Source organism: Acinonyx jubatus, chromosome B2 (assembly GCF_027475565.1).
Source record: "Acinonyx jubatus isolate Ajub_Pintada_27869175 chromosome B2, VMU_Ajub_asm_v1.0, whole genome shotgun sequence".
Lineage (NCBI taxonomy): Eukaryota > Metazoa > Chordata > Mammalia > Carnivora > Felidae > Acinonyx > Acinonyx jubatus.
Window position 1 is genome coordinate 11,208,087 of NC_069385.1, and position 19,153 is coordinate 11,227,239.

The following is a 19,153-nucleotide window of genomic DNA, read 5'->3' on the forward strand; positions in this document are numbered from 1 at the left end:
ACTGCTCATTCAGTTAGTGTCAGCAATCAGCAGAGGTTCCCCGCCCCGGGCATCAGAAACACAACCCAGACAACTGGCTTGGTTAGCTTCGTTGTGGCGCTCAAGGACCAGGGTGAGAAAATGACATCCATTCCCTTTACAAGGGAAATATTCTTCCTGTTTTACAGTTTCAAGACTTAGAAGTCTCAAAGTGTCCAGAGCTCTGGCAACGGTACAAGTTAGGCGGCTGCACCGTTTCGTACTCTCATCCTAAAATAACAGTCGCTAAGCTTTGTGACACGTAGTCTAACTCATGCCTGCAAATGATGGCCTTGTTACTGGAGACATGAACAACTGTGGGCGGCTGGCGTTGGATTTTCTCATCTTTCTTTCTCCAGGCTTGAAGGAGACCTTACAATTGTAGGTGGTCATCTTTGAGGAAAACGTGTGCAGTCACCTGTTTACAATTAGAGCTTCCGGGGCGGGGAGGGGCGGGGGGACATGGGGGGGGGGCTGTTAACATTTTGCACGTCGCAAGTAGGCCACCCCAAACTCTTAGATCACATAAGGGTTTAGGCACACGTATTTCTTGTTTCACATACTTTTGTTTCACAAGAGCCAGCTGAGCATGGCAGATGGAACAAATGTGTTTATAGCTGCTTTCTCTGAAAATTGCCCTAAAATGATAATATAGGCACAGAAAAGGCCTCAACCCACAAGGACAAAGGGAACAGGGTGGGGATGTCCATGGCAAGCGGCCGCCGTCTGGAGGTTCGGAGTCAGAGGGATGGTGGTTCCCGATTTTGCAGCAGGAGAAAGCTATCACTTAGGTTGACCCGGACGCAGGCTGAGGTGAGCCACAGGCCGGAAAAAGCCTCGGCACTTGAAGTCACCAGCAGCTTCCTAGAGTTGCACGTGGGGGCAAAAGCGGGATTGGCCGAAAGTCTCTGAAGCAGTGAGAACCGTCCTGACCAACAGAGATCCCTTGTCTTCTCCCCCAGGAAAGGCAGGCAGCCTCACTCCTGAGCAGGACGCAGGTGTGACGGGCCGAAGAGGCAAAGTGGAGACCTGAGACTTGGGGACGCCAGGCTCGGCTGAAGGCAGAGCCACAGTGCAAACAAGGAATCCAGTAGAAGTCTGCGTGCTGACCATCCGTCCTGGGCTTCCCTCCCCCACTGCAGTGGCACCACTCAATCAGGAGGCTCTTCAGCCAGCGCCTGTCCCCTCTGCCTGATAACGGGGGACCTGGCTTCGGGGTCAGGTAAATTTTGCTTCTGTTAGCTGTGCTGCTGTCTAGCTCTATGACTTTTTACCTGAATCTTTTTATTTTTCTGTTTTTTAATTTTTTGAGAGAGAGAGAGAGAGAGCTAGAATGGGGGAGAGGGGCGGAGGGAGAGAGAGAGAATCCTAAGCAGGTTCCATGCTCGGGGTGAAGCCCCATGTGGGACTGGGTCCCACAACTTGAGATCAGGACCTGAGCTGAAATCAGGAAATGGGTGCTCAACTGACTGAGCCATCGAGGTGCCCCTTTACTTAAGTTAGTTACATATATATGTATGTTTATTTATTTTAGAGAAAGAGAGAGAGAGAGAGACAGCATGAATGGGTCAGGGGCAGAGAGAGAAGGAGACACAGAACCCGAAGCAGGTTCCAGGCTCTGAGCTGTCAGCACAGAGCCCAACGTGGGGCTTGAACTCACAAACTGTGAGATCATGACCTGAGCCGAAGTTGGACGCTTAACCCGCTGAGCCACCCAGGCACCCCCAACTCAATCTTTCTTAACAGTTGTCTGAAATTGTGGGTAGGAAGAGTTTCAAAGATGACCACCTCATCAAGTGAGGTGATGCGGTAAAAACTCTAGGAGGCAACCATTCCTGAAAGCCATCTCCTGGTTTCTGGGTGACCGTATAGAAATGTTCTCCATGCTCCTGCCAATAATCTATTCTTTCATCATCTGACTCTTTAAGATTCAGTTCAATAGATACCATCCTAAATAGTGAAGAGGGCTTTCTGAACCTCCCCTCACAGATGTGGTGGCCATATTTAAAATGTTGGCCACAGGAAGACACTAGTTATGTGTTCCTGTTTAATCAGTTTCCAATCAGCTCAATAGCTCTTTTTCTTTTAACTCCTTTCTTTCATCTCATGTGCACATCAGTTTCACATCCTGAATAGTTTCAAAGACGTAAGTTTGATTAGAAAACATCCGTAGCGCTCCAGAACACATTTTACGTACTGCTCAACTGTAAACGCTCTCCAGACATCAGTCTCTCGCAGACTGTGTGACATCTCACTATTGTTGAATGAACATCACTTATACCTATACCTCGAGGAACGTCAATCTAAATTAAAATATGCCAAGTTTCTTAACAGCACCAACAGATTTCCTAATTAACCTATGAATACTGTCAATCTGTTAATATAGTTCTCTTGTTCTTTTAGAAATGAGTTATGTAACATTTCTCTTATTTACTCCAGCAATTTCAGAACTAAAGTGCTCCTTAGGGTATTCCAAACTTCCCTTCAAAAGTAAAGAAAATATGAATAGCATGAATTGATCTGTTGAAATGGCTGAAGGCTTTTTGGCCTCTCGATTTTTTTTTTTCGAACCAGTCAATTGAACTTCACACATTGCCCTTTCTGCAATGCCTCTTCTCTGGGTTGCTTTCTATCCTTACAGAATTCCTGTGGTGATGCAGATTCCTAGGGTTGGTCCAAGGAGCCTGTAGACTAGCTTTTATGATCCTTGGTCTGGCTTTCTCGACAAAATACCTACAATGTGTCCTTTCTCCTTCAAATGGACCCCAGTGCACAGAATTGGATTAGCCGTTAATCCTTGTTTCATGCCACAGTCTCATTATGAGTCCATGCATAGATGTTATTTTTATTGTAATATAATGGATGGATACCTAAGGATCCACCACTGAACCCAATAAATATCTTACATCTACTTATATGCTTTTTTCCCGTCCCTCCCTCTACATTCATCATAGTCTTCTGGGACTAGCATTTTTCTTTCCTTTTCTTTTTTCCCTTAATCACTTGTGTTCCAAGATTTGTTGATGTTGTAGCATGTAGCCGTAGTTAATTTTTACTGCTGGGTATTATTCTACTCTGGATATAGGGTAATCTATGTATCCATTTTCCTGTCGATGGACGCAATCTGTGTCTTTACCGTGGGCAAGGCTTGGCACAATTGTGAAGTAGGATGAAGTTCGTCTTTGATGCCTTTAGTATGTTTTTCTATCTTAGCCTCTTCTCAGAAGATCATCTGAGCATCCTGCCTGGCACATAGTAAAGTGCATTAAAGGCTTATTGAACGAATATTGTTCAGATAAGGTTGAGGGCCAGATAAGGTTGAGGACAACTCCAGTCAAGTGGAAGTTGCTGCCTGAGGACTGACCCTGTAGAAGCTTTTGTAGCCTCATCTTGGCTCAGAGGGAAGAGTGCCAGGATCAGTGACCGACGTCTGCATGGATAGGGCTATAGGCATGGCAGTTTAGAGCTGTTTATTTCCACCCCAGACTTAGTGTATCATCTCCTCATGGACATTTACAAATCAGCTGGAGTCATGAGTCAGGGGCAGGAGTTGAAAACAAAGGAATAAAACTGTCATTGCAAAGTTTCAGGTTTCAGCCAGGCTGGCGGAAGGTCAGTCGTGGGGGGTGGTAGTTGGGTTGGTGAACGTCGGTAAGATTCCTCGTCCTCTTAAGCCACACGATCTCCCACATACTTTCAAGATCGATGCTGGTCTTTATGTTAAATATCTAATGTAAAAACACATTTAATAGAAAAAAGCACATTTCTCAGGAAAACAACTGCGCAAAGCATGTGCTTTTTCATCCCAGTGGCTAAACGTAGCCTGTTCTGTTTAAAAGTAAATCTTTCACTTTGAAGATTGGATACGAAGACACTTAAAATAATGTGTTTTTAAGTTGTCTAGTCGTTCCAATGTAAAGTGCTGAAAAATTGATCAATATTTGCTATGGACTCAAAGTTCTTTCCCTAAAATTATTTCTGCATAGATGTTTTGTTCTGACTTATGTCGACAGCATGTTTGTTACACCATACCTTTTGTCTAAGTTTTATTTATTTTGAGAGAGAGAGAGAGAGGGAGAATACAAGTGGGGAGGGGCAGAGCGAGAGAGGAAGAGACAGAGAGCCTCAAGCAGGCTCCACACTGTCAGCACAGAGTCCCCCACGGGCCTCCAATTACGAACCGTAAGATCATGACCTGAGCTGAAGTCGGACGCTTAACTGACTGAGCCGCCCAGGCGCCCCTGTTGCATCATCTCTTAATGGCCTCATCCCGTGTGTACCTCCCCCTGTACACTCCCCTCCATGGGGACATTTGGGACACAGAAGTAGAGTATTGGGTTTTTTTAGATGCTACCCGATTTTCCTATAGTTGAAATCAAGTGAGCCCCCCTGGGGCCCGCATGCTGGGGAGTCCTGATCACCGTGTTCCTTCCTGCCTGTCATTCACCTGTTTTTTAAACCCCTGGCGGTCCCCACCTTTTTCTATTGGTTTTTGTGCTTCAGCTGGTGGAAGGACCGTATTCACCTGGAGCACGTGTGTGCGCGTCAGTCACTCATTCTAAACGTCATTAAGCACCAGAGTCTCCTACGGATGTCTCCGGTTTCCCAGGCAAAACCACACGTTTTCTTTCTCCTTTCTCCTCTCCCCACCGCCACCTCCATCCCCGGGAGCAAATTCGGGGCTGCTCTGGGTGTGTGTCACCTTAGATTAATTGCTACTAACGCAAGTGGGAGCAGAGTCCCAGGAAGATGTGGGCTGCTCCAGAGGCAGGAGGTCCCCGTCTCTGCGAGCTCTCAGACAGGGCCCAGGTGATACGGGGCAGAGAGGAGCTCCCCGGACGTGGCCAGGCCTGGGCGCCACAGGGCTTGGTTGATAGCGGCGGGGATTCAGGACCGCTCTCTGCTGTCTACAACTAAGAAGCCATGGGCTTGGAGCAAATGCGCGTCAATTTTCTGGCCATAGATTTCTCCAATGGCGATCTTTGCACCTAACGCTGTCATCTTACAGCTTGTTTCCTGTTTGTCCCATTTGTTCTGTGTTTCCTTTTATTTCCGTTCTCGCCTGTCTTTTGGACTATTGGATATTTCAAAATGATTCCATGTCCCCTCTCCGTCGGTTGTTAGGTTCTACTTTCTTTGCCTGGAGACCCGGGGGCCTAGAGATTATGGCCGCACTGCCACATGAAAACTGAATGAGAAGTCGTGCAGACGTTTCTTCCTGGATGGCACACAGACCTTGAAAACTTCAATTCCATTTGCCTCTGATCCTGCCTGGTGAGCTCTTTTTTTCCACGTAGCTTATTTCTTCATATATCTAAGACCCCACAAATTCTCATTGTCATTGCCGTGTTAACAGTCAATAATCTGTTAGGTTTACCCTTATTGTTTTCCTTGTCCTTCATTTCTTCCTGTATGTGGTAGACAGAATAATGCCCCCACATGCAAAGGTGTTACGTCCCAATCTCTGGAGCTGTGACTATGTTAGGTTATATGACAAAGGGGAATTAAGGTTGCTGATCAGTTGACTTGAAAATAGGGAGATTATCCTGGATTCTCTGGTTGGGCAGTGTGATCACAAGGGTCCTTAAATGTGGGAGAGGGAGGCAGAGGAGGGAGCATCAGGAAAATGGCGGTGTGAGAAAGACTCAGTCCAAGGAGTTGGCTTTGAAGGTGGAGGAATGGGGCTGTGATCCGGAGAACTCATGGGATCCGGAAGCTGGAAAAGCAAGGTAATGGGTTCTCCCCGGAGTCTCCTGACGAATGCAGCCCTGCCTACCCCTTGGGTTTAGTCCTGTGAGACCCGTTTTGGACTGCCGATGTCCAGAACGGTGCAATCATACATTCAGGTAGCTTTGCACCACCACGCCTGTGGTGGATTATTCTGGCAGCAGTAGGAGACTAATGCACTGTCGCTCTGATTTCATTTATCGTTTTGCATTTACCTGAAAACTTGTTTCAGTAATTTCCTTTAGGGCGGGTCTGGTGATGATGAATTTCGTCAAATTGTGTTTTTCTGAACATTTCTTTACTCTGCCTTCATTTCTCTGTTTTCAAGGTCGTCGATTTCTGCTCTTTGTTTCCTTCCTTCTGCTTGCGTTGACTTTGGTTTACTTTTTTCTAAGTTGGTAAGGTTTAAGCTTAGATGATAGATTCGAGACCTTTCTTCTTTTCTAATATAACCACGGAATGCTACAAACGTCTCTCTAGACACTGCTTTAGTTGCATCTCGCAAATCTCGATGTGCTGTATTTTCATTTCCATCCAGTTTCAGACGTTTTCTACGTTCCTCTAAGACTTCCTCTTTGGCTCATGGGTAATTTAGAATTGCACTATTTCTTTCCAAATATTTGGGCATTTTTCCAGATATCATTCCGTTATTGATTTCTGATTTAATTCCATTATGGTCTGAGAATACTTTATGTGATTTCTATCTTTTACAATTTGTTAAGGTTTGTTTTATGGTCTGAATATGGTCTCTCTTGATGAATGTTGCATGTGCACTTATAAACAATGTTCTGTAAATGTCAATTAGGTTGATTTGATCGATAGTATTGTTCAGGTCTTCTATATTTTTACTGACCTTCTGTTTACTTGTCCCATTGATTACTGACAGAGGAGTATTGAAGTCTCCAGCTATAATTGTGGATTTGTCTGTTTCTTCTTTCAGTTCTATTGGTTCTTTTTTAAAGAAATGTTTATTTATTTTGAGAGAGAAAGAGAGCGAGAGGGAGCATGTGTGCACATGTGTGTGAGAGGGAGAGGGGCAGAGAGACAGGGAGAGAGAGAATCCCAAGCAGGATCCATGCTGTCAGCACAAAGCCCAACACGGGGTTCCATCTCACGAACCATGAGATCATGACCTGAGCTGACATCAAGAGTTGGAAGCTTAACGCACTGAGCCAGCCAGGCGCCCCCTGTTGGTTCTTGCTTTATGTAATTTGAAGCCGTGTTGTTGGGTGCATCCACTTTAGGCTTGTTTTGTCTTCTTGGAGAATTGACCCCCTTATCATCACACAATGATGTTCCTCTTTTTTTTTTTAATTGGTTTTAGAAGTAGAATTCAGTGATTCATCACTTATATATAACACCCAGTCCTCATCACAGCAAGTGCCCTTCTCTTTAAAAAAAATTTTTTTTTAATGTTTATTTATTTTTGAGAGACAGAGAGAGAGAGACAGAGAGAGAGAGAGAGAGAGAGACAGAGTGCAAGCAGGGGAGGGGCACAGACAAAGACACAGAATCTGAAGCAGGTTCCAGGCTCTGGGCTGTCAGCACAGAGCCCGAAGTGGGGCTTAAACCCATGAACCATGAGATCATGACCTGAGCTAAAGTTGGACACCCAGGAGCCCCACGGGTGCCCTTATTATTATTTTTAAAAATTTTTTAATGGCAAGTGCCCTTCTTAATGCCCATCACCCATTTAGCCCATCCCTCTACCCACCACCCTCCAGCAACCCTCAGTTTGTTTTCTATAGTTAAGAGTCTCTCATGGTTCGCCTCCCTCTCTGGTTTTATCTTATTTTATTTTTCCTCCCCTTTCCCTATGTTCATCTGTTTTGTTTCTTAAATTCCACATATGAGTGAAATCATATGGTATTTGTCTTTCTCTGACTTATTTCGCTTAGCATAATAGACTCTAGTTCCATTCTTTCCATGCTGTCCGCGCAGAGCCTGGTGTGGGGCTCAAACCCACGAACCGTGAGATCATGACCTGAGCCAAAATCAAGAGTTGTACACTTAACTGACTGAGTCACCCAGGCACCCCAACTCTAGTTATATTTTTTGATGTCTGAGTAATATTCCATATATATGTGTATATATATAAGTAGATAGATAGATAGATAGATAGATAGATAGATAGATAGATAGGTAGGTCAATCACATCTTCTGTATCCATTCATCAGTCAAAGAATGGTTGGGCTCTTTCCATAGTTTGGAAAGCCAATAGTTTGGCTATTGTTGATATTGCTGCTATAAATGTCAGGGTACATGTGTCCCTTCAAATCAGTACTTTTGTATCCTTTGGATAAATACCTAGTAGCACAATTTCTGGGTCATAGGGTAGTTCTGTCTTAACTTTCTGAGGAACCTCCACATTGTTTTCCATAATGGCTGTACCAGTTTGTGTTTCCACCAACAGTGTAAGAGGGTTCCCTTTTCTCCACATCCTTGCCAACATCTGTTGTTTCCTGAGTTGTTAATTTTAGCCATTCTGGTAGGTGTGAGGTGTTATCTCATCGTGGTTTTGATTTGTATTTCCCTGATGATGAGTGATGTTGAGCATTTTTTCATGTGTCTGTTGGCCATCTGGATGTCTTCTTTGGAGAAGTGTCTCTTACTGTCTTCTTCCATGCTCATGGATGAGAAGAACAAATATTGTTAAAATGTCTACACTACCCAAAGCAATCTACGTATTCAGTGCAATCCCTATCAAAATAACACAAGCATTTTTCACAGAGCTAGAACAAACAATTCTAAAATCTGTATGGAACCAGAAAATACCCTGAATAGCTAAAGCGATCTTGAAAAAGAAAACCAAAGCAGGAGGCATCACAATCCTGGACTTCAAGCTATACCACAAAGCTGTAATCATCAAGACGGTATGGTTCTGGCTCAAAAACAAACACATAGATCAATGGAACAGAATAGAGGACCCAGAAATGGACTCACGACAATACGGTCAACTAATCTTTGACAAAGCAGAAAAGAATATCCAATGGGAAAAGATAGCCTCTTCAACAAATGGTGTTGGGAAAACTGGACAGCTACATGCAGAAGAATGAACTTGAACCACTGTCTTACACATACACAAAAATAAATTCAAAATGGATGAAAGACCTAAATAGACTGTTCACATTTAATGTCATCACCAGTATAGCTGGATTACAATCTGTCGCCTTGTTGGCCATTTTCTATTTGTTCTATCTTCATTTTTAGTCCTTTTTTCTCCTGCCTTCTCTTTTTAAAAAACAATTTTTAAAAAAGTGTTTATTTATTTTTGAGAGCATGCACGAGTGATACAGAGTGTGAGTAGGGGAGGGGCAGAGAGAGAGGAAGACACAGAATCCGAAGCAGGCTCCAGGCTCCGAGCTGTCAGCGCAGAGCCCAATGCGGGGCTTGAACTCACGAACCGCGAGATCATGACCTGAGCCGAAGTTGGACAGTTAACCGACTGAGCCACCCAGGCGCCCCTCTCCCGCCTTCTCTTGTGTTCAGGGAACATTTAAAAATTTCTACTCTTCTCTATTGACATTAATAGTACAAATTAAAATTTATTTTAATGATTGCTCTAGGGTTTGCAATATATATATCTTTAATTAATAATTACATTCAAATAATATTATACCACTTCACATGTAGTGTAAGTATGTTGCAGCTGTATACTCAATTCCTTTCATTCTTCGTGCCATTATTGTCATATTTTCTTTTTTATATGTAATAAAACACATGCTACATGGTTACTATTTTCCTTTGAGGTTGTCAGTTATCTTTTAAAGCAGTTAAACATAAGAAACACTTGGGGTGCCGGGTGACTCAGTCGGTTGAGAGCCCAACTTCAGCTCAGGTCATGATCTTGAGGTTCACGAGTTTGAGCCCCGTGTCAGGCTCTGTGCTGACAGCTCAGAGCCTGGAGCCTGCTTTGGGTTCTGTGTCTCCCTCTGTCTCTGCTCCTTCCCTGCTTGTGCTCTCTCTTGCTCTTTCTCTCTCAAAAATAAGTAAAAACATTGAAAAAATTACAATAAGAAACACTTTTTTTAAACTTCATTTGTTCCATTTCTAATATTCTTCATTTCTTTGTGTAGATCCATGTTTCTGTTTGATAATATATATTTTTCTGCCTAAATAATGCCATTTAACATTTCTTCTAAAGCATATCTGCTAGCCCTGAATTCCTTCAGTATTTAAGAAAGTATTTCTCCCCCCCCCTTTTTTTTTTTTTTTGTCATGCAGAAGATTCTGGCTGGCAGTCTTTTTTTCTTTCAACACTTGAAGATGTCACTCCAGTATCTTCTAGCTTGCATGAGTTCGGATGAAAAGAATCATCTGCTTCATTCTTATTTTGTTCCTCTGTATGTCATATGTGGTATTTCTCTGGCTGACTTTAAGATTTCATCATTGTCTTTTGTTTTCAGCAATTTAAATATATGAAGTTGTATGTGTGTTCTAACAAATGTGTTTTCTGTTTCACTACTGTTTCATTCCTCAGCCGGGTTAAATCTACTGATGAGTTCATTGAAGACCTTCTTCTCTATTAGTTTTTTTTTTCTTTTTAATTTTTAGTTCTTGTATTTGATGCTTGTTTCGAGTTTCAGTCTCTCTGCTGAAATTGCCCATCTGATCCTGCCTGGTTTCTACATTCTCCCTTACAGCCTTTAACATAATAATCATAATAATAATCATAATCATCATAGTTATTTAGCCTTTAACATAATAATCATGGTTCTTTAGAATCATTGTAGTAGACAGTTCCCATTAGGTAGTTCCAACATGGGTGTCCTGAGTACTGTTTTGATCATTGCTTTGTCACTTTGAATGTGTCGTCTTTTTTCTTGCCTTTAACAAGCCTCATTATTTTTTGTTGAGAGCCATATGTCTTGCATAGGTAGTAGAGAGTGGAATCCATAGCTTGTTTTTTTTTTTTTTTTTTGCCTGGAATGTGCGTACTTTTTCTTCTGCAAAGTCTTTAGTGAAGGGACTTGAATTCAGCTAGATAGGAATGGGGCTGGGCTGAAGGTTTGTTGTTGCTATGGTGACCTTAAGTATACTACAGGCTTCAAACTTCTCTAATGACATCTAGTGTTTAGGGTGGGGGCAGACTTGCCAGGGGATTTTTTCTTCAGGATATTCCCTCCTCATTTTCAGGTCTTCCTTTTGTGCTGCTGTACCCCAGAGGTCCCTTTCTATGCCCTTGTCTCTCTTATCTCTCCCTGCCAGCTGTCCTGCACCATTCTTTGTTATTTAGTGCTACTCATCCTTGTGATGGGGAGGTAATGGGTGTGTGTGTGGGTTCTCTGTTGTTCTAATTAAACCTTTGTCTTAGGCAGGGCCGTCCCTGTGCCTCAGAAGTGTTGCTTTTTCAGTGTGCCACTATTCTGTTAGTTCGATTGAGTATGGCAATCATTTCATAGTATATAGGTCTATCAAATCATTGCACTGTACCCTTTAAATATATATAATTTTTATTTGTCAATTATACATCAGTAAAGCTGGAAAAATGATTGGAATGAGTTCATCCAATATGTTGGAAGTGCAGAGAGAGAAAGAGAGGGTGACTTGTTTCTGTATCAGCCTCTAACTAGAGTTCTGGGCCCGGCGGATCTTCATGTCCTGCTCTCCCCAGTGGAATAGGGTATTTTTTTTTTTTTTTGCTACTTCCCTTCCTTATGCTGCAGTGTGTTTTCATTAGTGTCCTAAGGGCAATGGTTTTGTTGCCCTTCCTTGTACAGGCTTTTGTTTCCTAGACAAGACAGAGGAAAAGAACACAGGCGGGGTTGGTATTGCTCTCTCATTGCACCTGCTCTCCCTCTCCTTCAGGTCTCCACCTCAAGGAGCTCTTTCATAGGACTCTTTGGAATCCTGGGAGTTCCTGGTAGGGTCCAAGGACAAAGGGCCTGAAGTGGGTGCTGGCTCTGATTTCTCCGACCGCTAAGGGCTTTATGCACCTGCCAGTGCACAGTCTGCTCTCAGCAGGTCATTATCTACCCAGCTGAACTCTTCTCACTAGTGTCCACCTGCATCTGTCCCGGGCAAACCAGCAATCTTTCACCCGAATTGGACCATCTCTCTTTAGATTTGGGTTATTCTGCAATCTGAGTTCTCTGATGGTTTTCAGAGAGTAAGCAATGTTCATGTTGTCCAGCTGTTTCCATTTTAGTGTGGGAGCAATGCTCTTTCCAACTTTCTACATCCCTAAACAGCTTGCCTTCAGTGTTTGAAGGACAGCTTTGTTGGGCCCAATGTCTAATTTTAGAGGTCGGAAGTTATATTCTTGTAGTCCTTTGAAATTGTTATTTTACCATCTGTTGTATTCTATTGTTCCTATTAAAAAGTCTGTTGTCAGTCTTACTGTTGCGTCCTTGATGGTAATAGGTCTTTCTGGTTGTTTCTCAAAAACTTTTATTTTTTAGAGAAGTTTTAGGTTTATTGCAAAATTGAGCCAAAAGCAGAGTTCCCGTATATCACCTGCTTGCCCCCTCCATAACCTTCCCTACTGTCAGCATCCTGCATGTGAGTGGTATATTTGTTACAATCGATGAGCCTACATTGACACACCATTATAGTTTAAATAAGGGTTCACTCTTGGTGTTGTTCATGCTATGGGTTGTGTAGGTTTTGACAAATGTATAATGACATGTCTCCATCATTATAGTGCCATACAGAAGTGTATCACTGCCCTAAAAACCCTCTGTACTCCTCCAATTCCTTTTTGTCCTTGCCTGACCCCCTAGCAACCACCCATGATTTTTTAACTGTCTCCATAGTTTTGCCTTTTCCGGGATATCATATGCTATGAATATGAATGAATTATATACTGTGTTATCATATACTATGAATATGAACGAATTATATACTATGTAGCCTTTTCAGATTGGCTTCTTTCACTTAAAAATATGCACTTAGGGTTCCTCCATGTCTTTTCATAGCTTGATGGTTAATTTTTTTTTTTTTTTTTTAGCAGTGACTGATTTCCCATTGTCTGGGTTACTAAAGTTTTTTTTTCTTAATTTTTTAAAATGCGTATTCATTTTTGAGAGACAGAGAGAGAGAATGTGAGTGGAGGAGGGGCAGAGAGAGAGGGAAACAGAATCCAAAGCAGGCTTCAGGTCTGGGCTTTAAGCACAGAGCCTGCTGCATGGTTTGACCCCATGAACCATGAGATCATGACCTGAGCTGAAGTTGGACGCATAACTGACTGAGCTACTCAGGTGCGCTTGGGTAACTCAAGTTTATTTATTCATTGACCTGCTGAAGGACCTCTTCGTTACTTCCTAGTTTTTATAATTGTGGATAAAGCTGCCACAAACATCAATGGGTCGGTTTTTGTGTAGACATAAGGTTTCACTTCATTTAGGTAAATGCCAAAGAGCATGAGGAGCATGATTGCTAGATTGTATGGTAAGAGTATGTTTAGTTTAGTAAGAATTGCCAAACTGTCTTCCATATTGGCTGTACCATTTTGTATTCTCACCTGTAGTGAATTAGAGTTCCTTATGCTTCACAGCCTTCCCAGTATTTGCTGGTGTTCTGTTCCTTTTTAAGATTTACTCTTTGTTTTGCTTCATAGCAGTTTTTTCTATGATGTGTGCTTCTTTATAATTATGCTTGGGGATTAAGGCTATCATGATTCTTTTTTTAAAGTTTATTTATTTTGAGGGAGAGATAGCATGAGAGGGGGAAAGGCAGAGAAAGAAGGGGGAGAGAGAGAGAGAGAGAGAGAGAGAGAGAGAGAGAGAGAGAGAAGGAGGGAGGGAAGGAGGGAGGGAGAGAGAGAAAGAGAGAGAGAGGATCCTAAGCAGGCTCTGCATTCAGTGGCTCTGCATCAAGTGAGCTTGATGTGGGGCTCAAACTCATAAACCGTGAGATAATGACCTGAACTGAAATCAAGAGTCAGATGCTTAACCGACTAAGCCACCCACGTGCCCCAAGTCTATCATGTTTCTTGAATCTGTTTTTTTTTTCAAGTGAGGTATAATCAACATATAACATTATATCAGTTTCAGTTGTACAATGTAATCTTGAATCTGTATTTTGATGTCTTTCATCAGTTTTAAAAAATAAGTTGTCATGTCTTTAAATATTGTTTCTATCCTGCATTAGGGTTTATCACAAAAACAGAACCAATGGAAGATCTATGTGTAGACACACAGAGAGATTTATTATAGGGTTTTGACCATGTGAAATTGCCTAAGCTGGTTCAATACTCTAGGGGAAGGTGTTTCTCCTGAACACCTGAAGTAAAAAGTAGATAGTAAGAGAAGACTGGGATCCCACAAGAATGGACTGGAACCCATAGCAGTCTCTTTACTGCCTCTAAGACTCCTACTTTGCTGATGGAGTGTCCTCTAGAAGGAGTTTGCATCTTTTGACAGGGAGCTAAAAATGTACTTGGCAAGGTGGTTACAGTTACAGTTACAAATATTAGACATTTCTTGTCCCATATCTCTTATGCTGTATTCTGTACTTTTCGTTCTTTTGGATCTCTGTCCTTCGGTCTGGATATATTCCTATTAATTCTTTTCCATTTGACTAAATCACTCTTCTACCATTTTGAATTTCTATTAAACTCATCCACTGAGTTCTTAATTTTGGTTATTTTATTATCTTGTTCAAAATTTCTATTTCTTCCTTTTTTGTAATTTCTGGTCCTCAACTGAAATTGTCCATATTTTCATGAGCATGTTAATCATAATTATTTTCACATTTGTATCATATAATCCTAATAATCTTTGTGGGCTTGTTTCTATTTTTTTTTTTTTACTTTTATTTCTTTTGGTTTTTGTCTTTCCTTGTCCTTCTTTTTAAAAAAAAATTAATTCTGGGGGCACCTGGGTGTCTCAGTCGGTTAAGTGTCCAACTTTGGCTCAGGTCGTGATCTCACAGTTTGTGAGGTTGTGCCTCGCATTGGGCTCTGAGCTGACAGCTCAGAGCCTGGAGGCTGCTTTGGACTCTGTGTCTCCATGTCTCTCTGCCCTTCCCCCTCTCATGCTCTGTCTCTCTCTCTCTCTCAAAAATAAATACACATTAAAATTTTTTTTAAAAATTCGATTGTAGTTAACATATAGTGTTATATTAATTTCAGATGTACAATCTAATGATTCAATAATTCTATACATTGCTCAGTAATCATTGCGATAAGGGTACTCTTGATCCCCTTCACCTATTCCACCCCCCCCCCCCCACCTCCCCTCTGGCAATCATCAATTTGTTCTCTATAGTTAAGAGTCTGATTTTGGTTTGTCCCTTTTTCTTCGTTTGTTTTGTTTCTTAAATCCCACATATAAGGGAAATCATATGGTACTTGTCTTCTGACTTATTTCACTTAGCATTATATTCTAGATCCATCCATATTGTTACAAATGGCCAGATTTCATTCTTTTTTATGGCTGAGTAATTTTCCATTGTATAGATATGCTGCATCTTTATTTATCTAATGATGACTGGAGCATTTAGTTCACTTACACTCAAAGTAATTATTGATAGGTAGGTGCTTACTGCCATTTTGTTGCTTGCTTTATGGTTGTTTTTGTTGTTCCTCTCTGTTCCTTTCTTCTCTTGTTCTCTCACAGTTCGTTGGCTTTCTTTAGTGATATACTTGGATTCCTTTCTCTTTAGTTTTTGAATATCTATTATGGGTTTTTGATTTGTGGTTACCATTAGGTTCGTCTATAACATCTTACACATATAGCAGCCTATATTAAGTTGATGATCGCTTAAGTTTGAACACATTCTTTACTCGCCTCCCATCCCCTACCTTTTAGGTATATGGTGTCATACTTTACATCCTTTTATTTTGTGAATCCCTTGACTAAATATACTTAATTTCACTGCTTTTGTGCTTCTTACTTCTCTTATTCCTACTTATGGTCTTTCCTTTCCATGCAAAGAGTCCCCTTTAACATTTCTTGTAGGCCAGCGTGGTTTAGTGGTCATGAACTCCTTTAACTTTTGTTTGTCTGAGAAACTCTTTATCTCTCCTTCTATTCTGAACAATAGCCTTGTTAGGTAGAGTATTCTTAGCTGAAGGTTTTTTTTCTTTCAGCACTTTGCCTATATCATGCCACTTCCTTCTGGCCTACAAAGTTTCTGCTGAAAAATCAGCTGGTAGCTTTGTGGGGTTTCCTTTGTATATAACTATTTTCTTTTCTCTTCTGCTTTTATTTTTAATTTTTTAATTTTAAGTTTTATATTTTTTAGAGAGAGAGAGAGAGTGTGAACAGGAGACGGGGTAGAGGGGGAGAGAGAGAGAGAAGGAGAGAGAGAGAAAGAGAGAGAGAGTCTTTTACAGGGCTCAATCCCATGACCCTGGGATCCTGACCTGAGCTGAAATCAAGAGTTAGATCCTCAATTGACAGAGCTACCTCTGAGCAGCTACCTCAGGAGCCCCTCTTTTCTTTCTGCCTTTAAAATTCTCTCTTTGTCACTACTTCTTGCTGTTTTAATTACTATGTGTCTTGGTGTGAACCTCCTTGGGTTGACTTTGTTAGGGGCTCTCTGTGACTCCTCACTCTATATTTCTGTTTCCTTCTCCAGATTTAGGAAGCTTTAAGCTACTAGTTCTTCAAATAATTTTTCTGCCCCCCTTTCTCTCTCTTCTCCTGGCATGCCTATAATGCAAATGTTATTGTACTTGATAATGTTGCTGAGTTCCCTAAGTCTATTTTCATTTATTATTAATCTTTTTTTCTCTCTCCTGCTCAGCTTGATTGCTTTCTCTTACTCTGTCCTCCAGGTCCCTGATCCATTCTTCTGCTTCTTCTAGTCTACTATTTATTTCATCCGTTCTTCATCTCTGGTACTTTTGTATGGTTTCTGTCTCTTTGATAAGGATCTCATTGAGATCTTCTACTCTTTTCCCAAGTCCGGTAAGTATTTTTATGACCATTAATTTAAATTCTCTATCAGGTATATTATCTCCATTTTGCTTTGGTCTCTTCCTGTGATTCTGTCCTGTTCTTTCATTTGGGACGTATTCCTCTGTCTCTTCCTTTTGTGTAACTCTCTGTGTTTGTTTCTGTGTGTTAGGAAAGTCAGCTTCATCTCCTGCTCTTGAAAGTAGTGGCCTTATGAAGAAGAGTTCCTATAGTGCCCTGTGGTGCAACGTCCCCTGTTCACCAGAAGCTGGCACTTCAGGAATGTCTCGATGTGCATTTCATGTGCCCTGTTGTTGTGGCTGAGGAACCTTTACCTTCAGTCCAGTTGTCTGCAATGACTCTCCTTGCCTGTTGTGGCCTGGGTTTGGTCCTTGTGTTTTAGCGGGCCAGTCCAGGATTGCTTTGGGCTTGAGTCAGACAAGGTGTTTGCCAGAGATGTAATAGCACCAAACTGCAGGAGAATGTGGGGGCAGGGTGTGCGATGTTGCCAAGGTCTGCCGTAGGAGGGGACCTCTGTTCCAGGTCTGGAGGGGGCGTGTCCACCAGAGAACTTGGGGGCAGGGTGCACTCTTAGCTGGTTAGGTAGTGGGTGTTGTGCCACACTGGTTCTCACGTTCCTTGCCCTTTTGTTGATTGAATTTTCCGAGTTATTATTGGTTGAATTATAAAAATTTTGTATGGAAGTTTGGGAGGTTATTTGAGACTTGAGTGACTTTATCTTATTTCCAAGAGAATTTAGTTTGATTCTTGCAGACAGTAAGTATAAGGATCGATCACGTCAATATAATGAGGTGATTCAAGCTCAGGTTAGGTTTTTGTAAGGGTTTATCTATTTCTACATACTCCTACATAGAAAAGCATGTATTCTCAAAGGAATAACCTTTTAGGGGTCCTAATTGGAAGCCTTGGTGTTTAGTAGGACCCTCTTTGGGGGGTCCTATGTTCCACTCTGTCGCCCCAGCTCTGTGATACTTCTGAAGTTTATGCTCTGCCTCTCTGCCTCTCTACTGCTACTTTTGAGTAAAAGTACCTGTAGGGAAAAATTGACTGCCATTCTCTTGAAAGACCTTGGTCGTTCAAATCCTTACTGCTTTGATGGTCCTCTGACACTTGTGAACAAATGTTCCTCATATTTTGTCCACGTTTTCTAGTTATTGATGGGAGATATAGTCTGAAAAAATCATTTATTGTAAGAAGAAGATATTACCTGCAAGTGGCATTCTTTAAAATTAGTTTTCAGGTTTTTTTGTTGGTGTTTAGTTTTAGGGATTCTGGAATTGATCATTCTGAAATGGAAGCTATTTTTGAATTCCGAGCTGTAGCAATCTTAGGTGTATGTGGAGAAATGCTCTCGGTGAAGTTTCGGTGGTCTGTTATTTACTTTAGCAGGTAGTTTTACAGTGCTATGTCTGGGGAAGTTTGTGATCAACATATTTGTTTCATAGAGGAAGAAACTGAGATGAGAACAATTGGAAGCCTGGGGATTAGATTACACAGGTTTATAAGAGACAATTGAAGACATGAATAGAGTTTGGGTTTGTATCCTCTAATCTTAAGCTCAGAAAATCTTATACTTTCTGACTTTCTAATGGTCTTTTTGCTAATACTCATACATCAGAAAAATGTTCTTGACTCTTCTCCTCAGCCTGTCTTGTATGATTTTTGCTGAATATGTCCACATCTTGAACTCACTGGGGTCATCTTGTTTAAACCTATACGCAGCAGGAAAATCAATATCCTTTCAAATATATGTAGACATTCTTGAGAGCAACTTCCATTTTTCCCGGTCACCCTCTCTTCAGATTTTAATTTTGCTGAATTCTTGTGTCTTTGGCTCCTGTAGTTATTGCATTCTCTGATGTCTCTATGCTCTTCTCAGGCATGGCCCTACTGATGTGCATCCCTTCCCAGCTCTGGGGTCATGTTGGTAGCTTGGAAATGACCACAACAGAAGTATTTACACCGTGGGAACTGGGAGATACCACCTATCAGGCTTTTATTTCCCAGAAAGTTCGTTGTCAAACATTTACCAGCACACCCTTGCCCTGATCCCTCCATGCAGCACTGCACAGTCAAAGACAGAGGTTGGTTTGGTGCAACTGGGAGTGGGGTTGCCTCACCCACTGCTGGGTCTCACAACCAAATTAGGAATGGAATATTAACTCTTCTTATTCATAAAATTGCCTAGACTATTCCTGTTTCCATCATCATTGCCTCATTCATTTCCTATTCCGGTGCTCGCCCCTCACAGGGATGGTTGCGAAAGAGGAGTGGAGTCATTCCTCTTGCATTTTGTGCCTTCTACCCACAGTTTACACAACTACAGGGAGCACCGCTCATGGTATATTGGATCCCACAGCCCGTGAGTGGAGTCCCTGGTACCGTGTGAGACAGTGGTGTCCAACCCGTATCCCAATCCCCATGGTGACACATTTTCCAGGTCTGCCTTGGTATTACGGCGTGTGGAATTGAGATACGGACCAAACTTCGGGTCACAGAGCTGATATTTCACAGGAACAGCAAGTATTAGCCTCGCTGTGCCT

At 41.9% G+C, this 19,153-nt stretch overlaps 1 long non-coding RNA gene across 2 annotated transcripts in view; it reads left to right on the plus strand.

The window, feature by feature from the left end:
• The first annotated feature begins 5,212 nt into the window (after positions 1–5,212).
• Positions 5,213–19,153, plus strand: part of LOC113598613 (uncharacterized) — a 283,338-nt gene continuing 269,397 nt past the window's right edge. For both annotated transcript variants that reach the window (XR_008298250.1, XR_008298251.1), the window contains exons 1-2: positions 5,213–5,292; positions 18,490–18,694. This is a non-coding gene — a long non-coding RNA (uncharacterized LOC113598613). The remainder of the gene's footprint in view (positions 5,293–18,489; positions 18,695–19,153) is intronic.